This window comes from Coregonus clupeaformis, unplaced genomic scaffold (genome assembly GCF_020615455.1).
Source record: "Coregonus clupeaformis isolate EN_2021a unplaced genomic scaffold, ASM2061545v1 scaf1291, whole genome shotgun sequence".
Classification (NCBI taxonomy): Eukaryota; Metazoa; Chordata; class Actinopteri; order Salmoniformes; family Salmonidae; genus Coregonus; species Coregonus clupeaformis.
The window spans coordinates 100001-107500 of record NW_025534745.1 but is presented as its reverse complement, the minus strand read 5'-3'; the positions used below and the strand labels follow the sequence as shown (position 1 = coordinate 107500).

The 7500-nt window shown below is 41.5% G+C and overlaps 1 non-coding gene across 1 annotated transcript; it reads left to right on the top strand.

Moving 5' to 3' along the window:
- The first annotated feature begins 6012 nt into the window (after nucleotides 1-6012).
- On the top strand, nucleotides 6013-6131 carry LOC121561807. The gene has a single exon (XR_005999334.1). It is a non-coding gene; the product is annotated as a 5S ribosomal RNA (ribosomal RNA).
- The last annotated feature ends 1369 nt before the right edge of the window (nucleotides 6132-7500 follow it).

The following is a 7500-nucleotide window of genomic DNA, read 5'->3' as shown; positions in this document are numbered from 1 at the left end:
TGGACTAAATGCAGTTTGTGTGCTGCCCTGCCCTGCCCTGATCAAATCAAATAATGGACAGTGCGTTTCCCTCAAAATATAGGCAGTACATGCAATCTTTGTTTTTAGTCTAGGAGACAGTCAATGTCTGTAGTCCATTAGGGCACTATAAAATCCCTTCAATGTTTTGCCTGATTCCGTTAATTCCCAAGTTCCCTTTTCTCCGTTTAGATTTCCCCGTTGACTGTTTGTCCCTGTTTTGGCAGGTTTTCGCTCTCAAAAGTACACCTTTTTAATAGCAAAACAGCACAATTGGATGTTCTATGTCCACAACAATGTTTAAACCCTATCAAGTGACCATTTGTGAGGTCTGGGAAAAATGTAAGACATTTAGATTTTGGGGTGTAGTTACCCTTAAATGCAAGCGTGCACCAGGAAGAGACCTTTGTTTGGTTAAGTGGTGTTGCTGTAGAACAGGGGTATTCAACAAAATTTTAAAAAGGTCCAGTTAGAGAAAATGTTTTGAAGCAAAGGTCCAGAAGATCATAATGTCTAACAATTTAGTGGTATATATATTTAAGTAGCCTAGTAGTTCTGAATGTAATCAATAACTGACCGTCTAATCAAATTAATTCAGTACAATTCAAAAACTTGTTGACAATATTTATTATCACGAAACATAGAACTGAACATTAGGGTTGTCCTCGACTAAAGAAATTCTTAGTCGACTAACACTTATATGAGTTTGTCGACTAATCGATTAGTTGATTTAATCGACAGAGCTGTGCAAGACTAGAAAAGCGCAATATAAATGTAGTTAATTAACCATCTGTAAAACTGAGTTTCTCCGAAATTAATCCTGCAAAAGCACCACTTTAAATCTCGTGTTCACCAGAAATGTTCTCATAAGTTACTTGGAAATGAGTAATTAAGCATGAATAAGCATAAAAAATGACTTATCGACTAAAGAAATCTTAGTCGACTAAGACCAAAACGACCGATTAGTCGACTAATCGACTAAGAGGGGCAGCCCTACTGAACATATATGTATGACTGTAGATATGTACAATGTGCTCTCATTAATTAACTAAATAAAACTAGGGCTGCATGTCAAAATAAGAGAAAATAAATAAAATGTGAAAATTGTGCATTTTCAAAAAAAGTGCTTAACTTCAGAAAAATAATATAAAGGGAGGAAAAGTTTGAATTTCCCCTTTTCTGTTTCACATCTTGACTCAACAGTCTCAACCAATTTTACAAATAATAAATCTCAACAGATCTTAACAATTGAACAGTTTTAGAGTATCACTTTCTTCCCCTCATATCCCACTCCACCATGTTTTTGCTCAGTGAGAGAATTGAGCTTTAGCCTGTCTTGCCAGAATTTTAAACCTGGGCTTGAATGGAGTCAGGGCCATTCTCATACACATGTGAAGGTGCTCATTGGTGAGCCTGGAACGATATTTAGTTTTAATTATGTTCATTGTGGAGAAAGCTGCCTCGCAGTTGTATGTGGAGCCAAACATGGTCAAGATGTATAGGGCTACTTTCCTCAGACCCGGGAAAGCAGTCTCAGGGACCATTTGGAACCAGAAAGTGGAAGGGTCAGTTCTTACAAACTGCTCTTTCAGGGCCACATCTGCTTGGAGATCAACCAATTGCATCTGGAGAGACCCAGCATTTACCCATTTAAAGTGCTGTGTGACTTCCTTTGAGAACCCCCTGACATCTGTGATCAGAAATGGGTTCTGAATGAACATGGTGAGCTGCTCTCCAAAGCTGAAGCTGTCAAAACGGTTGCTGAAGTTTACAATCAGCTTATCAATAAAATCAACAAAAGAAGACAAATCTCTCTGTCCCTGAACCTGTTCCTGCACTGCTGGGAAGTGTACACAGTCTCCCTGCAGGTCTTCCTTGAACACTTCAAGTTTCCTCTGAAAGGAGCGAACAGCTGTCATCAGTTCACAAATTGAATTGTCCTTGCCCTGTAGCCTCAAATTCAGTTCATTCAGATGTGACGTGATGTCAACCAAAAAGGCCACATTATCCATCCATTTCTCATTTTCTAAAAAGAGAGAAAACTGTGTTGCCTTCTGACTGCTTAGCTCTGCCAAAAAAGATGCTAATTCCCTCCTGATGGACCAAAAGCGCTCTAGCACCCTGCCTTTGCTGAGCCATCTCACATTGTTGTGCAGCAAAAGATCATCAGCATTGGCATCAACTTCTCTGAGGAATTCCCTAAGCATGCGATGCTGGTAGGAAGAGGATGCCCTGAGAAAATTTATCATTTTCATCATTGTATTCATCACCTCAGCATGCTCATCTGACAGGGAGGCACAGAGGACAGATTGATGAATGATGCAATGGGAAGATAAAAGCTCAGGATTGTCCCCTTTCAGTCTTGCTACAGCTCCTTTTTCTTTCCCTATCATAGAAGGGGCTCCATCTGTGGTTATTGAAACCACTTGTTTTGGCTCTATTCCTCTTTTTGTTAACATCTCCTTAATGGCCAGGTAGATATCCTCTCCTCTTGTACTGGTCTGAAGGGGAGTGACACCTAACATGTCTTCACAGAATGTTTTCTGGGCTGTGTTGAAAAACCTGGCAAACACTAACAGCTGAGCATTGTCACATATGTCAGTGGACTCATCCACAGCTAAGCCTACACATGGTGCCTTATGCATGGCTTCATCTAGCTGGGTTAGCACATCCTGAGTTAATATTTCACTTTTCTTTGTGGCAGATGATGCTGACATGGGAATTTGCTTTATTTTATCACAAAGCTCATTTTTTTGTTTTCCCTCAAGTAGTGTTTCAGCTACTGCACTCATGCATTCTTTGACAACCCCTCCATCTGTAAATGGCTTTTTGTGTTTACCCAAAATCCAAGAAACTCTGAGGGAACACTCAAGAGCACGTTGTTGGGCAGTGAATGTGTTGCTCAGGATCCTGGTGGACTGGTCATATTGGGCTCTGAGACTACTTACTTTCTGTGATCTCAATTCAGATTTGAGTGGGTACGTTTGTTCAAAACCTTTATGTTTTGTCTCATAATGGCGTTTCACATTGCCACTTTTAATAAGTGCCACGGTTTCTGCACATATGAGACACACTGGTTTAGTGCTCCCATTGGGAAGTATGAACAGAAATGAGTCTGTCCATTCTGGATTAAATGCTCTGTTTTCATTGTCCACTTTTCTTTTTTTTGGAGAGTGCCATTTGTTCCTTATTTTCTCTAACTGTTACCCTTTTTCTGCCTCACTCGTCTGTTTCGCTCCCTTTCTCCGTCTCACTCATATTTTCGTCAACTTTCTCCGTCTCACTCGTATTTTCCTCAGCTTTCTCCGGCACACTCGTCTGTATCTCTCCCTTTCTCCGTCTCATTCGTCTGTTTCTCACTCGTCTGTTTCGTTCCCTTTCTCCGTCTCATTCGTCTGTTTTCGCTCCCTTTGTTTTCTACATATATCGCTATCTTTTAATCCGACTTTCTTTTCCTTGGTAACTTGCCTCTAAAACTCTCATCTGTCTGCACTGTAGAGTCCCAATGTTTACCGCCAGGAATGCAAAGACTTCATTGGCTGAGTGGTATCACGTGGGATCGCTTAACTCACATGCAATTGGTCGGTGAGTTTCCTCATTCACAAAACGAGTACCGTAAAGACTACAAAAGCTGTGCATATTAAAATAGAAGCGCCCCGTCAGGTTTTAATTCATAATCTTTTGTTTTGGTCCGGGTACATATGGGACGGCTTCTGGGTCCGGATCCGGACCGCGGTCCGCCTGTTAGTGACCTATGCTGTAGAACAAATGGCCACTGGAGTGATGCAAATGATCACGGTATAATTCTGCCAGGCAGGCATAGGCTACTTTGTAGTTAACATTTACTTGCGAAGGTTTTGGGGAAAGCCATTCCTTCCCTACCAGAAGAAGGTTATCATTAGCATCATCGCTAACGGCTACACAAAGTGTAGACATACGCACGCACCGCACACATGCACACAGACAGGGGCATTCCTGTGCCAGAAAGTTCATGGAAATACGAATCACTGATGCATTTTGTTCATGTCTTATGATTGACTTGGGCAAATGAATGCGTTTTCTAACAAGTTGAATAGATTTAGTTGATTTCTTACTAAGTTCAATAAATGTTTGAATATTGTTGAATTTCGGTTTAATGTCTGGATTCCGTGATTCGGTCCGCAACGCCTATTTTATAGGGCCCTAGTCAATGAACTTGTCATAAATCAACATAGGATATGCCCTCTCCCCCCCCCCCAACAAGACTCAAATATATATATATATATATATATATACAGTGGGGAAAAAAAGTATTTAGTCAGCCACCAATTGTGCAAGTTCTCCCACTTAAAAAGATGAGAGAGGCCTGTAATTTTCATCATAGGTACACGTCAGCTATTACAGACAAAATGAGAAAAAAAAATCCAGAAAATCACATTGAAGGATTTTTAATGAATTTATTTGCAAATTATGGTGGAAAATAAGTATTTGGTCATCTACAAACAGGCAAGATTTCTGGCTCTCACAGACCTGTAACTTCTTCTTTAAGAGGCTCCTCTGTCCTCCACTCGTTACCTGTATTAATGGCACCTGTTTGAACTTGTTATCAGTATAAAAGACACCTGTCCACAACCTCAAACAGTCACACTCCAAACTCCACTATGGCCAAGACCAAAGAGCTGTCAAAGGACACCAGAAACAAAATTGTAGACCTGCACCAGGCTGGGAAGACTGAATCTGCAATAGGTAAGCAGCTTTGTTTGAAGAAATCAACTGTGGGAGCAATTATTAGGAGATGGAAGACATACAAGACCACTGATAATCTCCCTTGACCTGGGGCTCCACGCAAGATCTCACCCCGTGGGGTCAAAATGATCACAAGAATGGTGAACAAAAATCCCAGAACCACACAGGGGGACCTAGTGAATGACCTGCAGAGAGCTGGGACCAAAGTAACCAAGCCTACCATCAGTAACACACTACGCCGCCAGGGACTCAAATCCTGCAGTGCAAGACGAGTCCCCCTGCTTAAGCCAGTACATGTCCAGGCCTGTCTGAAGTTTGCTAGAGTGCATTTGGATGATCCAGAAGAGGATTGGGAGAATGTCAGATGAAACCAAAATATAACTTTTTGGTAAAAACTCAACTCGTCGTGTTTGGAAGACAAAGAATGCTGAGTTGCATCCAAAGAACACCATACCTACTGTGAAGCATGGGGGTGGAAACATCATGCTTTGGGGCTGTTTTTCTACAAAGGGACCAGGACGACTGATCCGTGTAAAGGAAAGAATGAATGGGGCCATGTATCGTGAGATTTTGAGTGAAAACCTCCTTCCATCAGCAAGGGCATTGAAGATGAAACGTGGCTGGGTCTTTCAGCATGACAATGATCCCAAACACACCGCCCGGGCAACGAAGGAGTGGCTTCGTAAGAAGCATTTCAAGGTTCTGGAGTGGCCTAGCCAGTCTCCTGATCTCAACCCCATTGAAAATCTTTGGAGGGAGTTGAAAGTCTGTGTTGCCCAGCGACAGCCCCAAAACGTCACTGCTCTAGAGGAGATCTGCATGGAGGAATGGGCCAAAATAGCAGCAACAGTGTGTGAAAACCTTGTGAAGACTTACAGAAAACGTTTGACCTGTGTCATTGCCAACAAAGGGTATATAACAAAGTATTGAGAAACGTTTGTTATTGACCAAATACTTATTTTCCACCATAATTTGCAAATAAATTCATTAAAAATCCTACAATGTGATTTTCTGGATTTTCTTTTCTCATTTTGTCTGTCATAGTTGACGTGTACCTATGATGAAAATTACAGGCCTCTCTCATCTTTTTAAGTGGGAGAACTTGCACAATTGGTGGCTGACTAAATACTTTTTTTCCCCACTGTATATTGGAAATGTAAGCAAGGGTTGAGCTTCTTCAGTTTGTGTCACAAAGTGGATACGTTTCTGTGTCCCTTTCAGAGTGAGTGACACATTGACTTTATATAGTGTACCAAGAGTTGTTCCTTCGCTTACGGCCATACCAGCCTGAATACGCCCGATCTCGTCCGATCTCAGAAGCTAAGCAGGGTCGGGCCTGGTTAGTACTTGGATGGGAGACTGCCTGGGAATACCAGGTGCTGTAAGCTTTTGTCCCAGTAGAGCGTGCTCTTGTGTCATGGAGCAACTGCCTTTTATTTATCACCCTAATAATATCATGGATTGTTATTGGACTAAATGCAGTTTGTGTGCTGCCCTGCCCTGCCCTGATCAAATCAAATAATGGACAGTGCGTTTCCCTCAAAATATAGGCAGTACATGCAGCCTTTGTTTTTAGTCTAGGAGACAGTCAATGTCTGTAGTCCATTAGGGCACTATAAAAAATCCCTTCAATGTTTTGCCTGATTCCGTTAATTCCCAAGTTCCCTTTTCTCCGTTTAGATTTCCCCGTTGACCGTTTGTCCCTGTTTTGGCAGGTTTACGCTCTCAAAAGTACACCTTTTTAATAGCAAAACAGCACAATTGGATGTTCTATGTCCACAACAATGTTTAAACCCTATCAGGTGACCATTTGTGAGGTCTGGGAAAAATGTAAGACATTTAGATTTTGGGGTGTAGTTACCCTTAAATGCAAGCGTGCACCAGGAAGAGACCTTTGTTTGGTTAAGCGGTGTTGCTGTAGAACAAATGGCCACTGGAGTGATGCAAATGATCACGGTATAATTCTGCCAGGCAGGAATAGGCTACTTTGTAGTTAACATTTACTTGCAAAGGTTTTGGGGAAAGCCATTCCTTCCCTACCAGAAGAAGGTTATCATTAGCATCATCGCTAACGGCTACACAAAGTGTAGACATACGCGCGCACCACACACATGCACACAGACAGGGGCATTCCTGTGCCGTTTCAGAAAGTTCATGGAAATACGAATCACTGATGCATTTTGTTCATGTCTTATGATTGACTTGGGCAAATGAATGCGTTTTCTAACAAGTTGAATAGATTTAGTTGGTTTCTTACTAAGTTCAATAAATGTTTGAATATTGTTGAATTTCGGTTTAATGTCTGGATTCCGTGATTCGGTCCGCAACGCCTATTTTATAGGGCCCTAGTCAATGAACTTGTCATAAATCAACATAGGATATGCCCTCTTCCCCCCCAACAAGACTCAATATATATATATATATATATATATATATATATATATATATATATATATATATTGGAAATGTAAGCAAGGGTTGAGCTTCTTAAGTTTGTGTCACAAAGTGGATACGTTTCTGTGTCCCTTTCAGAGTGAGTGACACATTGACTTTATATAGTGTACCAAGAGTTGTTCCTCGCTTACGGCGAAAAACAGCCTGAATACGCCCGATCTCGTCAGATCTCGGAAGCTAAGCAGGGTCGGGCTTGGATGGGAGACTGCCTGGGAATACCATGTGGTGTAAGCTTTTTGTCACAGTAGAGCGTGCTCTTGTGTCATGGAGCAACTGCCTTTTATTTATCACCCTAATAATATC